Source organism: Podarcis pityusensis (genome assembly GCF_964106645.2).
Source record: "Podarcis pityusensis genome assembly, chromosome: Z".
Classification (NCBI taxonomy): domain Eukaryota; kingdom Metazoa; phylum Chordata; class Lepidosauria; order Squamata; family Lacertidae; genus Podarcis; species Podarcis pityusensis.
In genome coordinates this window covers 1,263,692-1,287,004 of record NC_138044.1, presented here as the reverse complement: position 1 = coordinate 1,287,004, position 23,313 = coordinate 1,263,692, and the positions used below count along the sequence as shown (strand labels likewise).

The 23,313-nt window shown below is 45.6% G+C and overlaps 1 protein-coding gene across 8 annotated transcripts in view; it reads right to left on the bottom strand.

Moving 5' to 3' along the window:
* DENND1A (DENN domain containing 1A) overlaps positions 1-23,313 on the bottom strand; it is a 270,241-nt gene that overhangs the window by 123,766 nt on the left and 123,162 nt on the right. The gene's annotated exons all lie outside the window — the stretch shown is intronic.

Below are 23,313 nucleotides of genomic sequence, written 5' to 3'. Positions count from 1 at the left end.
CCAGGGAAACGCCAACCCCACTAAAACAAGGGCTGCCACTGCTGTGTGCTGCAAGATCACTTTAATGGAGTTTTGTGGTTTTGAGGTCAACTGGATTATTTTAAAAACTCTTCCAAGAATTCTGCTAAAACCATAATGGTGGACGAGGAAACTACAAGAATGCCTTTGCCTCTCGCTGCCAGGGGAAACGGGGAACTGAACCGCACCGCAAGTGATGAGGACCACAGCTCCTCCGCAGCCCAGCTGCCTTGGCAGAGGAGTCAGTGCTCTGACCGTCAGGCCACAGTAATAAATGAAGTGAGATGCAGAAGACGTGACAGATAACGGGAATAGCACACTAATGCTAACATCTGCCAGCAGCTTGCAAAGGCTACCGTAAAACTTAAGTACCTTATCAACCCTGCACTGATAAAGAACTTAAACTTTTCACATTCTACGACAGAATTATCACATCTGTTGATACATTCTGAGCAACTCCAGGAGCTGTTGCTCACTGGCAGCTTGAGAGACAATTACTACTTTGGAACAGAAATTCTGAGTTTGGCATCAGAATGTAAACATTCCAGGGGGATTAAGAGGGGGTGATAAAGTTCCACTTCCTATTTCTTAGCCTCATAAACCTCAATGGAGTTAAGAGCCACCACAAGAGCACGAGAAAGAGAGAGGGCCTCCTTGGAGCAGCAGCCTCGCTCCCAGATTAAGAAGAAATCTGGTAAACACACCCAAGCAGGAAAGAGAGGGAGGCACACTGGAGTGCTTGGTGCAAGAGCTGCTTTGCTTCTCATCTTTTTGAGCAGCCCCAGGGAAGACTTAACTGAATTATACTAGAGACAGGCTTGGGTCCTTGTCCATAGATGTTGCTTCGAAGTCTGCACTTATTCACTGAAAATTATACACCGCCTTTCAATCTTTTTTTGGGGGGGGGGTGGATTTAAAGAAACATACAACCGATCAAGTCATACTATACACACAATATTGCAACAACAAACAATTCCTCCAGATGGAAGGGTGGGAATATAAATTTAATAAATGCTGTCAAACATTTCGGATGCCGAACGGGCTTCCAGAATGGATTACGTTCAACAACCAAGGTTTGACTGTATAATCTTTAGCAGCCTGAAGACTGTGTTGTGTGTCTTGCAGCACAAACAATACAATGAAAAAGGAGGAGTTAAGAGGGAGAATTCCCCGCCGAGAATGAAAGGAACTGGCCTGGGAGGGAGGGAGGGGCCTGGCTGACTCCAGCCAGAAAAGCTGAGGCTGCTGAACAGACTCTTTGGTTGGGGTCTTGTTGTGGGGTTTGAGGAGTTGTTGCTGTTGGTTTCTTGTCAGTTTTAGATTTTGTTGTGCTTTGTGTGGAAATTGTTCAGCCTAGTTGTGTACTTTTAATGTTTTATTTATATCTATTTCTGCTATGCTGTTGTTGTTTAGTCATTTAGTCGTGTCCGCCTCTTTGTGACCCCCTGGACCAGAGCACGCCAGGCCCTCCTGTCTTCCACTGCCTCCTGCAGTTTGGTCAAACTCATGCTGGTAGCTTCGAGAACACTGTCCAACCATCTCGTCCTCTGTCGTCCCCTTCTCCTTGCGCCCTCCATCTTTCCCAGCATCAGGGTCTTTTCCAGGGAGTCTTCTCTTCTCATGAGGTGGCCAAAGTATTGGAGCCTCAGCTTCAGGATGCTGTAGTTATGATTTTTTTTCCATTTTGTAAGTTGAGCCTGATTTCAATTGTGGAATGGCGTCATACAAATGAAATTATGTATGTATGTATATATGTATGTACGTATGTACGTATGTATGCATGCATGTAGTTTTTATTATGGGCACTTATAAGCACAGAAGTGAAGAAACAGTGTGCATAAACCAGTGTTGACAGAACTCAGTACTTTGAGATGCTGCCCCTTCCCCTGGTCCAGGGAGCTTGGAGCTCTAAGGGAGATGGATGTTGCTTTAGCAATGGAGCAGCTTAGACCTTGGGAGTTTATACAGGAGGAGGAGGAGGAGGCCCCTCCCCTCCCTGGGTCCCAACCAGGTCCACAATCGGGACAAGTGCTTCTATGCCCTTTGGAACAGTCTCCCCTTCAGCTAGTCAGGCCCTTCAGTAGCAACTCTGCTCCTCCTGCCAGGGGCACCATCTCCTCTGCTCCTATGGTGCTATGGAAAGCAGGGAAGAGGGGATGTCTTGAGAGCCAGTGTGGTGACCTCCAGTCCTGGATAAGGGACGCCAAGATCCACTGACTCATCAGAATCACCGACAGTGTAGAGATCTGCTAATGATTCCTGCTCCCCAACCTCAAGGAGATTCCATGTATACCTTTGTTCAGTTCAGTTCGTAAGTTTACTGTTTTAGCCAAAGGCCATGACAAACCTGTAGCAAACGCACTACTAAAACAGTACAGGGCATACAGCCATAATATGTGCTACCATCGATGATGAAAGAGAGAGAGGTGACCAGAGGAACCAACAAACTCAAATCCAGCAGGACTTCATACTGGCAACTCTAAGCAGGGGGATCCACTGAATGTGCAAAAAAGCAAAGGGCTACTGGGAAATGATATATAATGATTTTTTAAAATATATATATATAATAAGATAATGTTTATCAAAAAACCAGAAGCCTTTTTTCTTGGAATAATAGGTGATGAATTACCAAGGAAGCTAAGGAGATTGTTTATGTATGCCACTACAACCACTAGAATATTATTTGCCCAGAAATGGAAAGAAGGAGAGGTCCCAATGAAAGAAGAATGGATAACGAAAATGATAGACTATGCCGAAATGGCTAAACTTACCGTGAAGATCAGGCATCAAGACAAGAAGAAATTCAATCAAGAATGGGGAAAATATATAGACTATTTTAAGGAACACTGTAAGCATGTTAAAACATTAGCAGGATTGATGTAACATTGATGAAGTAATTTTATAACTAGGTTTAAAAATATTTAGAAAATAAATGGAAAAAATAATTATATACAAGGAAAAAGAAATGATTTTTTTGGAAACCGGGGGGAGGGGGAAGTCAAACAAATGAATATGGTGTTATTTTGAATGGGAAATTGTTGTTATATTGTAAAAATTTAAAATAAAGTATTTTTTAAAAATGTTTTCTGGTTGCAGCTAATATTAATAATAATAATATATTATTTATACCCCGCCCATCTGGCTGGGTTTCCCAGGGAATCCGTGCGCTTGGTGTTTTATAGTCTGGAAAGTTTCATCAGGGCAGCGCAGCCGTTTCAGGCAGCCAGGCTACCTGGGTAATAGAACAGGATCTTGCAAAGACGAGGGACATTCCACTTTCAGAAAAACGGGGACGTTGCAATTTCAAACAGGCAGTTTATTAACAAAACAGCCAACAGAAATACTGGCAAGCACAGAAGGACGAAAGCCAGAATATTTGATAAAAGGTTTAGATGCGCAGCCGATGGTTTTCTCTAAGGTATAGGTATCAAACGTACCAGAGTACGTCTTTGGGGAGCTGGGCTCAGTTTGCTAAGCAACTGTACCACCAGCTCCCTTTCCTCTAAATAGGCTCTTGCAACCGCCAGAGAGTTCCCAGGGGCCTGTCTTGCCCTTTCATCGGGGGAGAGAACGCAGCAGACGTTCTGCCTTGAGCAGTTATCTGGAGACAAGGGCCAATTTCACTGCACCAGGAAGCCTCGCTCGGGGGGGGGGGTGTCTTTCTGCCAGCTTCTTCGTGCCCAGTCAGAATTCAGGGTAAAAAACCAACTTCCAAATTGACTCAAATTGTGATAGCACAATATAGATTCCCCTCAATTAATGTGGCGAGGAAAACCAATCCCATGCGATCGTGTGCACAAGTGACAGGCTGTTTCAGAAATATTTTTGCAAGAGAAAAAACACTAATGTATCCCACTCTGCCACTCATAAACCATTCAATCTTATCCTGGGATTTAGTTTCGTTTAATCCGCGAGGATTTCATCTAGAAACATTTGAATCCAAGCCTATGCTTGATTCTCTTGACCAGACTAACTTACAGAAACAATTTAAAAGCATTTCTCGCCCACCCAAGCAAAGCTCAATTTGCCCCACAGAAGCAGAGCAAAAGTGTAGACAGTGTTAGCGGCTGCAGAATCCCAACTTTCACATAACTTGGATCGCACTCTTTTATAACAGGTTTCAAGCCCCTGTGGCTGCAGATATATGTCTGAAAGAATATGGGCAATGCCTGCTGAACTTTCAGAAGCCAGAAAGCACAGAAGAAGATTCGAAGTGATACTAGGAGATAGACAGCTGTTTATGAGGAAAGGCAAGAAGCAGAAAATTGTGCAGAAAAGTAAAAATGTAAAGCAAGACATGCCAAGCGTGTGTGTGTGTGTGTGTGTGTGTGTGTGTACGTACACACATACATGCATGTGGAAAGCTGCTCTGTTTGCATAGGTTTGTGCAGGTCACAGAATCTAGCTCTTCTGGATGCAGAGTTTGGAGAGCTTAAGAGTTGGATATAACCATTTCAGTGCAAAGGGTTGAACAGCCCTGGGTTTAGGGCACAGAGATCAATGGACTTGACAGATGACACAGAGAGAATGCAGATGGAACGTCCCCAGCCTGACCACTTGGAATACTTGACTAGGGAAGGCAGAGACTTTCTCTCCACTTTCAGCAATGTCTACACACAGTGTAAACATAGTTCAGCAGCATTATCAGGTGTGCCAAACTAGCCTTGCCTACCAGGGCGAGTAAGCCGCATAGGGGACACCCACTTGCTCCCTGCTGCAATGGAAGCCAAAGTGCCTCACCCAACAACTACTGTTAATACATTTATTTAAAAAACACACAAAAACATCTGGCAATCTGTAATTGAATGAGGAATTTGTTTAGGGTTTTTTTGCTATTTGTTTTTGTTTTTAATCTTCAAGCTAAAATGCTTTCAGGATTGATGAGCAGCTGATCTTACAGAGGAATTCCATGCGAAACATTCAAGAACCACTACACAGTGAGGAAGTGATAAAATGCTTGTTGCATGCCTCAGTTCAACATGAATAATGCCCCTCACCACAAGCTGCACACCAGGGTCCCTCGCTGGTGGATCCCCAAGCCAGAGAGACAGAGCTACAGGTCTGCCTCTGTTTTGGCTTGGTGACCCTGACGGAATTGACCATGTCAAACCACAACCGCCGGCTGCCAGGTTTCCTTTCCTTGCTCCCATTCACACACTGCCTAACAAACTTTAAAGTCCAGCTGACCAGGGGACCAGCGGGGGGGAGAGAGAGAAAATTTATCTTGCGAAAGGCAGCTTGTCAGACTTTCTTTGCATTTCCCCCTTTCAGAACACAGAGGCTGGATTTATAACCACAACACCCTGCACCGCATGGAACTGCAATACAAAAAACCCAAAAAAAACCCCACTAGTAGCACGATCAGGGATTTATGGCGCATGGCTTGCTCATATTTAATTTGTAACCAAACACTTCCTCTTCCTCTTAGCTACCTCAGAACTTTTGATTAACTCTTGTTTTCGAAGGTCAGAGGTTAAACAAAGGAAGGGAAGCACTCTATGCTGAAATTGCCCAGAGCTCTGTCACAAAATGGGGGCTGGAAGAACAATCCTGATCAAGAAATGCTAAAGTAAGTGACACACTAGAGATTGTTCCAGACAGTTGAAGTTCAAAGACTCCAGTGGTCATAAATCAGAGCGCTACTAGAGGCCAAGAAACCTACCAAGAGGTGCTCTTGCTTCTCCCACAGTGCAGTTAGTTCTTTTTGGCTAAGATACAACAGTATTGTCCAGAAATCGCAAGAAACCAACACAATCACAGCCAACTTCTACCAGTCCATCAGTAAGCTCGTTTTTGGGCTTCTCTCTCAAGCAAGCAAGCCAGGCACGTGGCTGGAGCCAGGCCTGTCTGAAGGAAGTGTGCTTGTTTGTCTTTAAAAAGAGTGGGCACCAAAAGCCCCTGCATTTTTTTATGACCTGCCTTCTCTCCGTCGCATGAGTCTGACTCCTTCATTCAATAAGGCAGGTATCGCTACCAAGTTTTACAACTTCCAGAAGAGTAGCCATGTTTGTTAGGCTGCACTGGTGTGTGCTTGTTTTGTTTTTCTTCCTTCAACAGACTAAGAGTCCTATGACACCTTATGAGCTAGGAAACTACTGGGGGCATGAGCTACCGTGGCAGAAGGAGGCTCTGTCAGACGCATGAAACAGACAGCGCATCTGGTGAAGTACATTTTCACCAATAAAAATTCCACCACCATGATAATTTTTCCAGTCTCAGCTGCCAGAGGGCTCGCTGTTGTTCCACCTTCTTCTAAGTAGGCTGCGCAGAAAAACAAAGCATTGTGGGCCGGATTGCATGGCCGTTCATATGGTGAAGCTGAAACTAAGCCACCCGCAGTCAGCTTGCTTGCTGCTGCTGCTGCTGCTGCTCCCCAGATGAAAATCCTGTACTGTGGCCAAGGGAGCTTCCTGCCCCCCCCCCCCAGCTTCCCTCTGGGCTGGCCATGCTTACCACATGGGGAGGAAGGATCCCCACTTCATCAAGGCCCCACATTTCCCCCCTGCCTACCAACCAGGAGGGAGTGTCTAAAAAGGGGTCCAGGTAAAGAAGCCCTTGGAACAGTTTAGAGCGCAGAAGCAAAACAGTGTTTCATCTCTAGCCAACTTGGAAGAGTGAGAAGGAGGCAGCCCACTGGCAGCAGAGCTGAACATCAGGATGGCTAAACCACAACCGTGAGAAGCAAGCACAGTGAAACCTTTCCCCCTGATCTGAAAACCTCTTAGCTCACTGAGGTGAAGAGGAGATGTTACAGGTTAGAGGAGAATAGGAAAAATAAGTTCCGGCACCCACAGCATCCCACACAAACCGCTGCTTTGCACTAAACAAAATCATGTTCACAGATCATCTTGTTCACAGATCAACGAATTGGTTAATCAGCTTGGGGAAGGGCCTTCGCTCTGTGGAAAAGCCCCTGCTTTGCATGTGGGAAGCCCAAGCTCTGCCTGAAACCCCAAAGGGCCGCTGCCGATCCGTGTGGACAACACTGAGCTGCTCAGCCCAGTAGCCTGGCTGGGAATAAGGAAGGACCCTGGGTACCACACCACAAGCAGAAAAGGCAGCACCATCTTAACAGAAGCCCACCTAAAGAGGGATAAAAAAAACAAAAAGCCCATAGTATTGCTGTATCTAGAGACGCAGGCAGTTCTCATGACAAACCCTGTATCTTACAAAGATACGCAAGGGACAAAGGAAGGAGCAGACGCTCATGGGTGCAGATCAGTGCAGGGGAAAATGCAGCCGGAGGAGACCCATTCAGTGCCTCAGAGCAGCAAAGCTGGCCGAGGCAAGAAGCATCTGGTGTAAGTAACCAGCCAGCAATTTTTTTAAGTGTTGGGAAATGTGTATTTCGCTACTGCAAAGGGTGTAAACTTAACAATTACCTTTAGAATTATTCCAGCCACATACAATGGCCCTGGGGGGTTAATAGAAATGTCCTTTATAATTATCCTTGCGGACTTTATCAGGGGAGCTCTGGGGGGATGGGACTCCGTTTCAAAGAGTGAACTGAAAGCAAAAACCAAACCAAAACACGTGGATCATAAATGTGTCAGCAGCATTTTAAGCTGTTCCACCATGAATGACTCTTTCAAGCTCAGAACGGCAAATAATTCCATATGCTTTGCTAGCGGAAGGTATGTGATCCATTGTTCTTCGTTAACTAATTGGACCAGACTTAATCCACCAAGATTTAGTACAAACTAATAATAATAATTTAAAAAAGATAGCCAAAGTAATAAGAATCTAAAAAAATCTGTCATTAGGAAAACATACTGGAGCTAACACTTTATCTGTTACAAATGTCTGAGCTTAACTTTTATTGGAATAAAGTGCAATGGCTGCCACCAGCCACAAATTAAAAAGCTTTAAGTGCTTGCAAAGCAAACAAGGAACGTTGCAAGCCCCACAGATCAGTTGCTGAGCTCAGAGCGCACAGAGACGGGAGGCCACTGGGTCAGAAAACTCCAGGGGACACCCCCCCCCTTGGTTCAATGGACTATACACCAAGTGGTTAAGTCCAGCACTACCAGACACATTTTCACTGGCTAAAATATCGAGTGTGGGGCTGGCATGGCACATGGTCAGAGGGTAAGCTGCCCACTTGCATTTACACCCTGGAATTACCTCGGCTTGCACAAGTCATCTTTTGGAGGATTTTACCCCTTTGACTTCTGTGGTCACTTGCTATCCACCACGCACTCAATGTCACCAGGCACAAGACCTAAACTGAATCCCGAGGTGACTCTTTGCATATCATCAGGTGCTGGGGACAAGCAATAAGGGAAGACAGCCACCAGCTCCCTGACGTATCTGATGGACCACTGCTGGAGACGCAGCGCTGGCCGGCATGGGCCTCTGGTCTGATCCAGCAACAGACCATTATACCCAGAGTTTAATCTGAGTTAGAGTTCATGGGGGGGGGAGAGAAGCTTCAGTGAGAAACGAGACAGCTGCTTTGGGTCTCGAGGAGGGGGAGAGAAAAATCTATCTCTTTTTCCCCTTCCTTCTTATCAAAGATAAGGGAGAAATCGGCTCACATTCAAATTTCTTTCTGCATCGAAGCGGAGAGGGAAACTTGAAGGCATTTGCTTCTGACACTGTTTGGCAGGGCTTCCTGATGAAGGAGCCCCATTGCTTTAAAGGACTTGGGGTCACCCTAACACCACAAACACACATCTTGCCATACATTATGCATGAAGTTTGTTGTGTTTATGCATTTCTCAGGCATCTAAAAGTCTGCTCATGGAGACGGAGTAGACAAGAACGCCAGGACACATGACTTGTACAGCATTCCAAGGGAGCACAACAGGGGCACCTGGAGGAGCGGCTAGAGAAGGCAGGAACTTCCCGAGACGTAGCTACCATTCTGAACCCTCAGGATACAGAGGTGTATGGAATACCACCCCCTGTAACGGGTAAGCATTCACCCTGGCTTTATTTGCCTGGTCTACACTCCAGGCTCCGGCTTCTTGCGTCTCTGCCTTCTCCAGGCCTTGACAATACACCGCCTCTTAGCAATTGTTGAAAAATGGGTGGCTGTTATGCTGCTGCCCCATAATACGTAAAGCTCAGTAGCAGAAGACCTGCTGGGGGAAGCCTTGGACAGCTGCTGCAAGTCAGAGTAGCCAATATTGGATTGGGTGGGACATTGGCCTGATTCAGGAGAGGTTTTCATATTTCATGTAGGCAAACAACATGTATCACAAGACGAGTGGGGCATGACAGCACATCCTTAGAAGGAACATAACTATTTCAGTGTGCTGGTTTTTTAATGAACACATCACAACAGAGGATGAGGAAAAAACACTGAAGCACCGTTATACAGTTCAATGAGAACAACATTTAAATATTAGCTGATTTCTGCCAATCTTTGAAGGAGGGAGGTGGGAAACAAAAAGAGAGAGAACATTGCTCCCCCACACACCCCAAAGCCGAAGCAGCTGTTTCTTCTCACATCGAGACATTCCTAATGAGTCGAGGTTTGTATAATAAATATCCTTCCCTTTGAAATGTGAAGATTCCACCATTAACATCCCTTTGATTTTTTTCTTTTTAAAGAGCTCATTAGAATGGCAGAGAGGTAGGCATGGGATCTTCTTAATCACAGAGGCTATCTCCCAGTACCAAGCGCTCCCAAGGTCAGGTGCAACGAAGAGCTCGGTGCAAAGTATCTGCTGGATGGGAGGCAGCAGTTGCCTCAAAGGGGGCTGGGGGTGGAAAAGATAAACCATCCTGATCACCTGGGAAATCACAGGCCCAGGACTCAGCACCCGGTGAGCCTGTGTCCAATCTCGGAGAATCCATTTTGCAAGATTTAGAAAACCAAACCTGCTCGTTTAAATCAAAAGCAGGATAGCGGCTTGGGAGAATCACCGAGACAATGATCTTGGAAATTGTATTAAATTAATTCAATTTGGTTTGATTTGTAATGATTTGAAAAATCAATAAAAATAATTGACAATAATCACTGCAATCTAGGAGTAAAGCTGCAAATTCATTAACAAACTCCTCAGTATGAATTACAAACCACCATGGGTAAATTTTGCCCACACCGCTCAATGTACCAGACACCATGCACAGGACAGAAAATGATGTGTGTCATGGGGGGGGGGGGAGGCAGGTAGAAAGATGAAAAGAGGCAAAGCTAGTATTTTGATGCAATTTATTTTCTGTGAATTTTGCACTTTTTCAGACTAGTATAAAATTATGTGGCATTTCCCTCAAGGGATACTGAAATACAGGAGAGACAAAACGAGTCCCCAGTTTGGTGGACATGTTGTCAAATGCCTCTCCACCTATTTACCCACCCACCAAATAATTATCCTGCTTCATCTGTCATTTTTTAAAATTTGCTGGTTTGTTTTCACTGCCATCTTTTGCTCTGTTTCTCTCATATTGTCTCAGTGGCATCATTAGCTTAAGCTATGCCCCTGGAAAACCACTTGCAGTCAGAGTAGACAATCACTGGGTTTGATGGACAAATCATTTGATCCAATAGGAGTAGCTGGATAAGGTGGTGGTATCCTCCTGGTCCCCACATGGTCTCTCCGATTGCGTTGGACTACCCAAGTGGTCACAGGAAAGAGAAAACAATGGTACCAAGCAGCATTTAAGTGTGCAAACATTCAAACCTTTTTGTGAACTCCTAAAACCCAACAAAACCAATAGATTTAGAAGAGAGTAGGCAGATAGATAGATAGATAGGCAGTGGAAGACAGGAGTGCCTGGCTTGCTCTGGTCCATGGGGTAATGAAGAGTTGGACACAACTAAACGACTAAACAACAACAAAACAAACCTAACCGTACAACTCTAGAGGCAGCGAAGAATGGCCAAAAATGCTGTTTCAGGTGGCACCTTTAGCTCTTCCCACATTCTCATTTACAAATATGAACTTGAGGGAAGGGGAGACAGAAAAGATAACCTCCATTATATTTCTTGGCACTTGCTAGAAATTACTTGGCCAGCCACTTCCAGAAAGCAAGCTCCCTTTTCCTTCCCAATCCTCCTGCCTACCACAAATGAGTTGCACACACCTCTCACAACTTAACCCATTGTTAACGCCTCCCTCTAATCCTTATAGGCTCTTGGTCTATCCTTGCACTTGCAACTTTAAGTCACACACACACACACACACACACACACACATCACCATAGCAACAACAGTGCATGTTGATGAGACTCCGGTTCACCTACTACAGAACAAACCAACAAGATTTCTCGAGACATAGCCCTTATTGTTCAATTTCTACGATGCAGGGAATTCAACCTCAGTCACTACAATCAGAACCAGATTCGTTAAAGGGAAAGGGGGGGTGGTCCTACGCACAGCCCGTCTGTCGTCCTTTGAAGAAAGACGCCCCCCGAAGCCTTTACCTCCTGGCTTTCATGGCCTCCGCCAATTCTCTTCACCAAGGCCCTTTTGAGGAATGCCCAGTTGATCTTTCCATGCAGCTGAGTTTGTTTAGTTGCAGGGCCCCGAGAGATTTCCCTTAAACTTCTGTAGTCAGGGCATGCAGCCCCAGAGGCTGCATCAAAGACAAAGATATGACCCCAGATTTTAAAAGAACGTGGCCCAGAACAAGTACTTGTGTATCTTATTTTATGTGTTCCACTTGCATTTCTTTGCACACATGCCCTATACATATTATGCATTCCAGTGACAACGTGAGCAAGCCAAGACTAATGTTTATAGCACACAAAGGCAACATTAACAGAATGGAAGTTCCTTTTCAAAACAGAACCATTTGAACAAATCACTCTCTGACCAGGTCCGGCGGCTCTTACAGACACAAATGACTGAAGGTTAACTCAGCTGTGGGGAAAGACTTCTTCACCTGCTTCCTCACCTGGCCTTGAAAACCATCCCCTCACCTATGAACCCACTGGTGCTTTTCAAACACATTTCCTTATGATACCATATACTATATAGTATCATTATACTATATAGTATACTATATACTATATAGTATCACCTGGACCTATGTGCTAGACTTTTGCTAGAGAAATATAGATTGCTGCTGCTGTTGCTGCTGTCACAGGCTCAGTGAAAACTGACCTTCCCATTCCCAGGCAGTGAAATGGGAGCAGGGAATTTTTCAACGAGGCACAGTGTTTGGAATATTCCGTGAGCTACAAGAGCAGGTGATGGGACGCAGGTTTGCCTCCAGGTCCCTCTCCTGACTTTTTTTCCTTGAAAGAGAGAAAGTATCTTTCCACCAAGCCAGACCATTGCCCTTCCTAGCTCAGTACAGCTATTTCAGGGGTAACCAGCATTGCACCTTCTAGGTCTTGTTGGACTACAACTCCCATCAGCTCCAGCCAGCTTGGGAATTATGGGAACAGTAATTCAACAGCATCTGAAGGACACCATGCTGACCAACTCCAGGGTCAGCATTACTGAGGCAGATGGACCAGCGGTCTGGCCTGGTGGCATAAGGCTGCTTTCTATACCACTGAGATAGTGGTTCTCGAGCTTTTTTATCTGGGCCACACTTTCAAAATAACAATTTGATCGCACCACACCAAACGTTTTATTGATAATACATTGGAAAGCAAAAATAAGCAACTCCTAGCAGTGCATGATTCATAACTACTTTATAATATGATCATGGGACATCCAGAAAGTATAAAAGTGTAGCTACATAAGTACATGAATCACTCACAAAATATAATTATAGACGAGCTTCTTACATCTGTACCTTAGGTATATATATAAACTCAGTAAGAGCTGTGAGCTTGCTTTTGTTGAGTAATCTCACTTATATTAGGCCTAATTTTAGACAAACTCTCCTCTCTTCATCAGCACAAAGAAGCCTTTCTCTTTTCTGATATTTCACATTTGTCAGAGTTGCAAATCCCTGTTCACAACAATGTGTGGTTGAGCTCTGTAGAAGAATAGACAAGGTTCTTGAAGAGAGGGATGGATACTGTTTCTGGTTGTATATCTACAGTATATCTATATGACTGGACTTAACCGTTGAAGGGTCATTTACCTTACCTTTTACTATACTGACACTATGCTATACTACACTGAGGCGTTTAAATGTTATTCTTGCCATCCTCTCCTGCCACACCCTTTGAGAATCACTGCCAAAGAGAAGCTCTACGTCAGTGGCTCCCAACCTTTTTTTGGCCATGCCCCGCCTAAGCATCTCTAAAATCCTGATGCCCCCCCCCCCGCCCGGTGACATATAATTCTTATTGTTAAAATGATATTGGAGAGCTAGTCTAGGAAACGTCTGGCTGAACCAGCAGCAGCACTCACAGTAAAGACAGCACTGGTCTGGTTGGACTGCTGACCTGACCTCATATGAAACAGCTCAGAATAAGGTACTGGACAGCTCTTAATTCAGAATGCCCTGTCCCCTCCCATTCCTCTCCCCACTCCTTACCCACTCTCCTTCAATCCTCCTTCACAGAGACCAATTACCCAGGCTTATAATTCAGAATCTATCGAAAGCCTTTCTTTCCTGGGTTTAAAGAACAGGTGAATGTTGGTGTTCCTCTCCCCACCTCTCTGTTTCAAAGAAAAGCTCAAGGTCCTAATTTGGCACACCAACAGTCCTGATCACTACCTGTCATCTGACTCTCTAGTGAAGTTCTTTTCAGATGAAGGAAGGACACAGGAAGGGAGCAGGAACAGATGCCATCCTGAACACTGAAGCTGCTCTTGAAGGCCCTGCTGGAGACTGGCCTCAGTGGCGGCAGTGGCGGTGGGCAAAGGCCATCTCAGAAGGGACTTCCACAGCGGCCTGGTGTTTCCTGAAAGCCTACAGCAACCTCTGCAACCCCACAGATCCCGCATGATTGCAAGAGACGTTTGAAGTTCAGCCTGTTCCTCTCCATGCTGTGACTCGGCAGGGAAGGACGTCCCTTTCTGTGTACATCGAAGCAAAAGGGTTTTTTTTGGGGGGGGGGGAATAAGCTCTAAAGAGGTTTGCCCATTAGCCTGCAAAGCATTTGGGTTGTGGGGTGCAGGGGAGAAAGAGTGTGGTTTTACAGTTCCTCCAAGCTATGTTAATGTCCATGAAAATAGGTGGGAGCCCCAATAAACTCCAGAACACAGTAGTGCTGACTCCCTACCCTCCTCCCTGGGCAGAGCTGTAAAAACTCTTTTAATTTTCTTGGCCTGAAAGCAAAAGGAGGCTGTTCTAAGGAGAATGAAGAATAAAGATCGGGGGGGGGGGGGCTCGTGACACCTAATAAAGGTAGAGACAGAGGACTCAAAATGAAAGTCTGTTTGCATTTACCAAGCAAACACTGACTATTAAGAGTACAAAGACGTCTCTAATAAAAGCAATGAAGGGCAGCCCCTCTGGCAAGGGGGGAGCCAGAAGCACATGGCAAGAAGATGGGGATTGCCTACATTCACACAATGTGGTCGACAGAGAAGATGATGAGAGATTTATCAAGGGCCACTGGGCTGTCTTGACTATGGAAGGAGAGAGTGATTGCATTCTGGTGTGTGCCAGCAAGAACCCTTTGAACTGGTTTTACGGCCCAGTAAGGAAGCAGGCAGAGCTCAGTGCAGAGAGGCTCCTGGGAGTCCTAGGGCTCCATTCCTCAGCAGTCTGTCCACCTCAGGGGATTTTTCCACCCTTCACTGCAGGCCTATCCACGCTGCCCTCCCCCACCACATCTTCTGCTTTTTCTTAATTGCGGCCATCGTATCATATCATATCATATCATTCTACATAAATAACACAGAGAAAGGGGAGCAATTCAGGGGCTGCTCACCCTAAAATCTATATACAAATTGCTCTATTCCTTCAACAATCCAATGAAAGATACAAGGCACCCCTTTTGCCTCCACTGTTCAAAGATATCCAAAGGCAAGGTATATTTGGAAGAAGAGGAGGAGGACTGGACACAACTGGACTCAAGGCTGACTGGGACATCTTCTGCCTATAACGTATTTGAAACTGCCACCAAGAGCAGGATTATAAAATGCTTGCTTGGGTAGCAGTTTCAGCTTCCTCTGTTTGACTGAACAATGAGGACTTGACTACCGTGAAACTTTCAGGAGGAAAATATGAGAACCCCAGAATTAGCAAGAAACCAGTGATACTAAACACACATGTGCATCCAAGGAGAGCCAAGACTGAACTTATTAAAGGCCAGGGGTCAAGCAGCCACAGCTAGTTACATACTTGTGCATTCCATGAAAGGTCAGGCTGCACTGCTTTTTGCTGACCCAAAAACCATGGCTAACATCTATGTGAAAGTCCAAGGCAAGGTGACCAACCCAGAAGATGATTGGCTATCCCTCTCCTGCCCATAACTCAGCCAAACTTTAACCTTTTATTTTAATGTACAAGCACAGCTTCAGCTTATCTTGGGTGCTGCTCAGTTTGCACTGTGGGGCACTGCACCCAGAGTCTGGAACCCCTCAAATGCCCCAGGGTACAAGGAGCAGCACCAGAGTCACTGGCAGGAACAAGGGCTGTTGACTTACTTGTGGATTAGCAGGGCTTGGAGTCATAGCATAGCTCATGTGCCCTTTGTGGGCCTGTCGTCAATTTCACCTAAGCCATTGCAGGACTAGGGTATGAATTAGACAGGGATGGACAAATAAGAAGCAGTGACATGATTCTGAACTGCACTGAGCAGAAACAGAAGTGGTTGTTTTAAGGGAAATGCACATTTGAGGTCTGTGATGATACCTTGCACCCTTGGAGGCCTAACGAGGCAGCAATGCCCAGAATGACTGGCAAGCAGCTTATACTTCCTTGCTGAATATTTTATGCCAGTCCATCAAGCAGTTAGGAAACCTGGTTGCTGTCAGTTCCACTGTGATGGGCAGGTGTTCACAATGAGACACCATGTTGCTGCCATCGTTCGTAGGAACAACAAGCGGCACATGCCGAAACTTATATTAATTTTAAGGGGGGGGGGAGAGAGGCAAACACTGGTTATGGGAATTAATTATGTATTACTACATTTGAAATCCAGCTAGCCAACTTGTTCCAGCTACATCAGAAAAGATCACAAGATGGAGAGCTGCAGGGTTTTTGCCCAAAAAGCAAACAGACACACACAAACCCCAGCCTCCCACTTTAGCTTGGAGCCAGGAGTGGGAGGCAGGAATCATCCCTGCAGTTGCACAGAGGTCCAGAAGGTTTGGCAAAAGGACAGAGAAGATTTCTGCCCCACTATTCCAGCTCCAGGCTAACAAGGATTGAGGCTAGTTGTTTTGAGGCATTCAACACACCTGCAGCACCCAGCAGCTACACAACAAGCAGCTCCATGTTGCAGCTGGAGGAAAGACCATGGGATTGTCCCAGACCCTCAGGTGTCAATTGCAAGGTCAACAACTAACAGCATTGCTAGGCAGCTCAACTGCTTTCAATGGCACTTATTTTCAGGCAAGAGTGCCTAAGACTGCAATCCTATGCACTTACCTATCCAGTCTGTGTTTCAAGGAAAACTGACCTAGTTCACCTGTTATAGGTTCCTATGTGGGCTGGAATGCAGATATTGATCAGTATTCACTTCTCAGAATTTTAGGAAGAAGCCATGGAAAACCATACAAAATGCATATTTTAGAGAAAGAATATATGCAAATGTGTGCAAAATTTATATAATTTTGTGCACTTTTTAAAAACACAAAACGGAACAGAACTTTGAGAGAAATATTTCTAGCCCAAATGAACACAATGGGACTTACCTGCAAGTGAACATGTGCAGGCAGGATTGTACCAAAGGGAAGAAGCAGAGTCCTGGTGACCACGCATTTTGGCTTGGCTACACAGGCCAAACGTAATTTGTGGGTCCCGCTCCCTGCATAGGCATGCTGATGGCATCACAATGTTAAGAAAAGTTTGTGATTCTGTATTCAAAAAACTTTTTAAAGTGTTTTTGAAGATCTCTCTGCTTGGAGGGTGGGAGAACTCCCAGAAATATGTTTGCATTCAGTAGCAGCCCTGTGGTGAAAGCATGAATTTCAAGACAGTGCTAGTGTGCACACTGTACCTATTTCACAAGCTTCTTTTTCAGAAACAACAGCTGCACTCCAAACTAAAGCAGTCTTTAAGAACAACCATGAGTACCCAAATTTAAAAATCATAGTTGTATTAAAGATGGAATCAACAAAAGAACTTTCTTTTCAACTTTGCTTTCTCTCCGCTAATCCTTGTGCAATTTTGAAACCGTTAAGGAAACAACCACTTTTAAACCTTACAGGTCTCAAAATGTCAAGACTTCATTAAATGATTCTCTCCCCTGCTGCCTGAGTGAGGTTCTTCCCAGTACCTTCTCCCACCCCACAGGATGCAACAAGTAGGACGCTTGAGCATAAGAATATACTAGCCTGGTTTGCACATCACAGATCACACTAAGCTGAGGTTTGGCTCAGCGTGTTGATCAAATTGGGGCTTGTGCAACCAAGTAGCTCAGAGCAGCAGCAAAAAACCCAGGGGAGGAGTACAGCAGTGGCAAGCGTTTCTCTGGGAACCGGCACAGTTTTGCTAAGCCACAATTTGGGTTTCAGACAGGGGCTTTCCCTGACCTGCCTGAGACACCAGGGTTTGAACCTGTGACCTGTTGTGCACAAAGCACGTGCTCTTATAACTCCTCCTGTACTGGATCCCAGCGGCCGAAAGCATCCTTCTGGGGACATTCATTTTCAAGAAGTCTAGCTTACATTAGGATGGCAGCCCCAGCAGCTGCCAGTGAAGTTGGGTGCCTTGTTCATTTTGAAAACGTCCTTTTAGCACTTACTATGTTGTGTTTCCTGATTCATGAAGATTCCACCTAGGCAGTGGTGCTGGGCTGTTGCTCTTTCCTGTCATCATGCAATTAGTGTACCAAGAGCTTTCAGCTGCTTTTATTTCAAAGCAATGCTAAACACCAAGAGTTCAGAATGCTGCCTACTATTCAGCTGGGTGGGTTATGTGAAGGAAGAGGAGGAGGTTCTTATCAAGAGGCAGCACAGTGATATGAAATGAGGGGGGAACATGTGCACCAGGCTGAGTAATGACATGTCTGGGGTGGGAGATCTTTACAGAAGCAGCAATCCACACTCTGGACATAATTTCCTTCATTACTATTTTGACTATTTAGGGTAGGTAAAGGCAAAAGGTAAAGGAACCTTGGACGGTTAAGTACAGCCAAAGGTGACTATGGGGTTGTGGTGCTCATCTTGCTTTTCAGGTAGAGGGAGCCAGCATTTCTCCACAGACAGCTTTCCGGGTCACGTGGCCAGAAGGACTAAACCGCTTCTGGCGCAAGAGAACACTGTGATGGAAGCCACAGCGCACATAAACACCGTTTACCTTTCCACCACAGCAGTACCTATTTATCTACTTGCACCAGGATGCTTTTGAACTGTTAGGTTGGCAGGAGCTGGGACAAAGCAATGGGAGCTCACCCCGTTGCGGGGATTCAAACCGCCAACATTCTGATTGGCAAGCCCAAGAGCATGGGTAGGCAAACTAAGGCCCCCAGGCCGGATCCAGCCCAATCGCCTTCTCAATCCTGCTCGTGGACAGTCTGGGAATCAGCGAGTTTTTACATGAGCAGAATGTGTACTTTTATTTAAAATGCATCTCTGGGTTTTTTGTGGGGCATAGGAATTCGTTCCCCCCCCCCCTTTTCTTCAAAATATAGTCCGGCTCCCCACAAGGTCTGAGGGACAGTGGACCGGCCTCCTGCTGAAAAAGTTTGCTGACCCCTGCCCAAGATGCTCAGTAGTTTAAACCAACCACAGCACCACTCGTGTCTCCATTTAGGGTAGCACTGCCATACACAAAAGAAGAGTATTTCTTAGGTACAGATGGTTGAACATGCTTCAATTTTTCCTCCCCTCACTCCACTATTTTGCACCATTACATCACTTATGTACTGAGCTCAAGGAAAATACTGATGTTGGCTACAATGTACCTCGTTCCAGCCGATCACCGCATTCTGCTCTTAACCTACTCATGGTCTTAGCTTCATCTGCTGAACCTCTTTCTACCTTTTCATATTTTTACAGAGTTTGGTTTTATTTCATAGCTTGGTTTTAGCTATTGTTAGCTGCCCTGTGTAGTGTGTAAACACTAGAAGGCTGGGGTGAAAATCCTTATACAAACAAATGGAAACAACCAACTCAATCAATCAGGCTGATATTTCTGATATGTTAAGATATAATATACCCTTGGAACCTAAAATATTTTTGCTTGGCTACCTAAAATATGTTATTCAAAAAATGAAGAAGGAATTGTGTTCAACCTTATAACTACTAAGCTAAAAATAAGCTAATCATTTAGCTGCTAAGCCAAAAATTGGGGAGAAAGCCTCTCTCCTACTATATCTGAATGGATTGAATTTGGTCCATAGCAATTATGACTAATCTATCTTATTACAAAAGAGTACATATAAACCAGCCTTACAAGTTTATGGGGAAGTGGGTCTTTTTTGCAATGTTCTGGAAAATGTTCAATTATAATGTCCAAGCTTATCCTGCTTTCAACCTGCTGTGCCACTTTGAGTATTTCTGTTTGCTCTTTCGTTTAAATTATTAATAAAATAAAATAAGAACTTTAGAAAAGAAGCAAGAGAACATAAAAATGCAAGAGCCCTGCTGGGTTAGCAGCATCTATCCCATCTGGCCCAGCATCCTGTTCTCACAGTGGCCAACCAGATACCTGTGAGAAACATGCAAGCAGAATTCGAGCACAAAAGCAATCCTCTCCCCTTCTGTGGCTTCCAACAACTGGTATCCAGAAGCACTGCTGCCTCCAGCTGTCCAGGTAGAGCACAGTCATCATGGCTAGAGGCTACCATATTCATATGGAGCTGAGAAGAACACATGACACATAAGTCATAGGATTAGCCATGTGACCACCCAAAGCATGTGAGCCAACTTACAACACCTTCCAGATGTTGTTGGACTTCAGTTCCTACCAACCCCGGCCAAGAATGGCCAACAGCCAGGGATGACTGGAGTCCGGCAACATCTGAAGGGACACAGCTCCCCCATGCCCTGATCTACAGCAGGGTGCTTTTCAGCCAACTGTGCTTGTGCTATCAAACACACTGTGAGCTACTGGCAGGAACACTATCCTAGAGGCAGACCAGGTCACTTCAATTCCTGGTCCAAGGCGAGCGATAGTCGGGATCTCAGTCCCATGGCGCCTGCAAGAACTGCCTGGAGGGAAGATCTCCTTTCCAAGATGCTTAAGGAGTGCCAGCACAGCAGGCGCCCATCCCCACAGAGAGCCCCCCCCCCCCCGCTTCCACATGTGGTTCTCCTCCTCTCACACCTCTCCCTTCCCCCTTCTCTAATTATCAGTCTGTTTCCCAAGGGGCTCTCACTAGCTCTTGTTTTCGGAAGGAGGAAGTTGCCTTCTAATCTCCCGCCTGGATGTCGTGTGTGTCTGTCAGCAGTCAAGAGAGGCTTTAGCCTTGACAGCTGCCTTCTGGACCCGTTAAGCAAGCCTGAACCGAAGAAGTGACCAGCTCCTGAAAGAAAAAGGAAATCTTCCTGGCTGGCTCTTCAGCTGCATCCCTCTTTTCCCCCTCTTTGATGCGGGGGATTTGGGTTTCCCCAAGGTGATGTGCTAATGCATTTTGCATTAGTGCTAAAAGAGGAGCTCCCAACCCACCCGGGGCCAAAGGGTTAATAAAAAGTGGCAGGATTTTAACGACTTCTGTTATGGTTGCTTGGCAACTAGAGAAGGTGCCTTAGGAAGGCCTAATTAATGAATGGGAGGAGAAGGAGTTTCTGGTAAATAAAGCTCACTAGTGCTTTTGTTTGTGAAGCTCCTAAAACTTTGGTTTTCTAATTCCATCCTGAGGCAGGAAAAAATAAAATATTAGCACTTGGGAAACACTGCAGGAATATCTCCCAAGATTCTTATTAAGTCACTTTTTGCTTATATTTTAAAAAAACTTCCTTTGATAGTATAAAACACAGTACATTCAGGAAAAACATGTTAAGATTTAGAGACTAAATGAACTAAAATTCACACCAAGGTTATGCCTGTGAAGATTCACCGGGAGAAAGGCTGCTGGATTTCAAGCCAGATGTTATTCTGCCTCTGCTGTATATTTTTGGGCCAGGAGACAGATCCACTGGAAGGTTCAAGAGGTGAATACCAGGCAAGGCCACCCCAGCACAGCATGCCACAAGAGGCTCTCCGTGTTTCCATGTGCCTCCCCACGAGCTCCTGTGGTTGAGTCCTCTTGCCCAGTTGCCCAGAGGCAACTGTTCACCCAATGGAAGAACAAGATGCCGGACTAAGTGGTCCCTTGGCCTGATCCAGAGGCTCTTCTTACCTTCTGAGGCCCAGAAACCTCTGCAATGGTCTGTTGTCAGGCCTTTCTGTGATTTGCTCACATTTACAGAGGTCTGGGTTCCCAGCCGTACTGAGGATTTCGTTAGAGAAATAAAGACAGTGGTGAGGGAAATTATGCAGAGGGCAAGAAGAAGGGAAACTCTCTTCTGCCAGAAGAGAAAAAAAAGGGGAAATCCAGGCTGAGGGGTTTAAAAGTGTTAGGTGACAGTGTGTGCCCTCTCCCCAGCCTCATGCCCAGACCTGAGCCTCCTCCAGTGACCAGAAGACTCTATCTTCTTCCCAATACAGTAAAGCTATTCTTTCACCTCTTACACAACTGGTAGATCTCACAAGGGAAGACTTTCCTTGAAAGTTCCACCTCAGGGCTACAAATGGGAGACATGGCATAACAGAGATATATCCTGCATACGAAAACTAAGATATCAGGGAGAAAGATTCTAGTGTTACCTTCTGCCTGATACGTTTATTTTCTATGTGTGATATTATTTTCTCTTTCCCCTTGCCTCCCCCGACTTTTCAACTGGATTATCCATACAGGATTCTCACCTCAACTGTAGCTGCAAGTGATACACTGAAGAACAGACCAGGTGATCTGGAGTTTGCATTAACTTGAACCACACCTGAGTCTTCCCTACTTCACCTTCACACCCCACTTCCATATCCCTGACTTCTGTCCTTCTTCTTGCCCCACCATGTGCTGAATGCTAGCCCCGGGTAGCAGACATGACATCCCTTTCTATGTTCTGCCCAAGACCAAGAGCAACATGTGCACACACGATGGGTCAGCTGAGAGTTGCACTAGGCCAGGCTTATGAGTGGCAATACTCAAACCCAAGCCCAGAAAGCCCTCTCTCCAAGTCAGAACCCTCAAGGTCAGTAGCCTGAGCTGGAGTACAAGGCACAACAAGCAAAATATACTTTTCCAAGGACCGGAACAGGCAACCTAAGCACCAAGTCAATCCAGTTCAAAGGCTCTATTCTCCTGCCAATCACAGAGGCCCACCACTGTTGCCCACCTGTTCCTTTCTGTGCCTGAAAGGGAGTGGGGGGCGAAATTCAGAGCCCATCCCAACAGTAGCTCTCAAGGCTCACGCTCCGAGGCTTCCAGTTCATGGCCCTGAGTCCCTAACAAGACATTTTCCGAGAAAGCGAAAGTCCTTTCGGTCATGTTTGAACAACAGAAAACCCTCCCCACCCACAGCGCTCGATGGCAGCTGTCCATCCCTGCAGGTTCTAGAGTGAGACTTGGAAGCGTTTTTCCCCATCATAGTCCTCATAATTCAAACCCTGTTTTGTGCTTGCCTTTAGAGGTCATTGCTGGCCAGATGGAAAATATTAAGGAAAACGGGTTGCAACTAAATCAATCGGCTGCAGAGCGCTGCCAAGAACAGCCCCCCCCCCCCCGGCTAAGTACAAGCAGATTTGCAGGCAGGCCTGCTCTGTTACAATTGGAGATCTGGCACATCCTTTGCCCTGCCTAACAGCGGGAGGGCAAGGGGCCAGCTGAGAGTGGCTACTGTGCCAAACAGACTGTGCAGGTCTTGCTGCTTGAATGCTTCAGCAGAAAGAGGGAGAATCGATGGGCTTCTTCTGTAAACAACTCCCTGTCCTTTTGGCTGTGGGAGACTTTTTTTTTTTTTTAAAGCAGGAGTAACCACACAGATTATTCCCAGGGCAAAAAAAATACGACCGCCTCAAACAAGTCCCTCCACTCTCTGTGAAGACTGAAAGCAAAAGACAAATGCCTGCTGGTGACCACTTTAAAACTCCAAACCGGGAAAGAAAAAGCCGGAGGGGAGGGGAAGATGCAGCCACACAACAAGCCAAGACCAAACTGAAGCCAACGTAACTTAGCTTGATTGTCAAAAGGCTTGGCTGGAAGCCATAGGAAGCTGGCTATTGCTAACCTCAGCAGCAAGCTTACAGTTGATAACTTTCATAAATGCAAAACCCTAGCATGGAAGTTTCCAATAAAGGTCTCCCTGTATACACACAGCAGGCATGGAACTGAAGGGC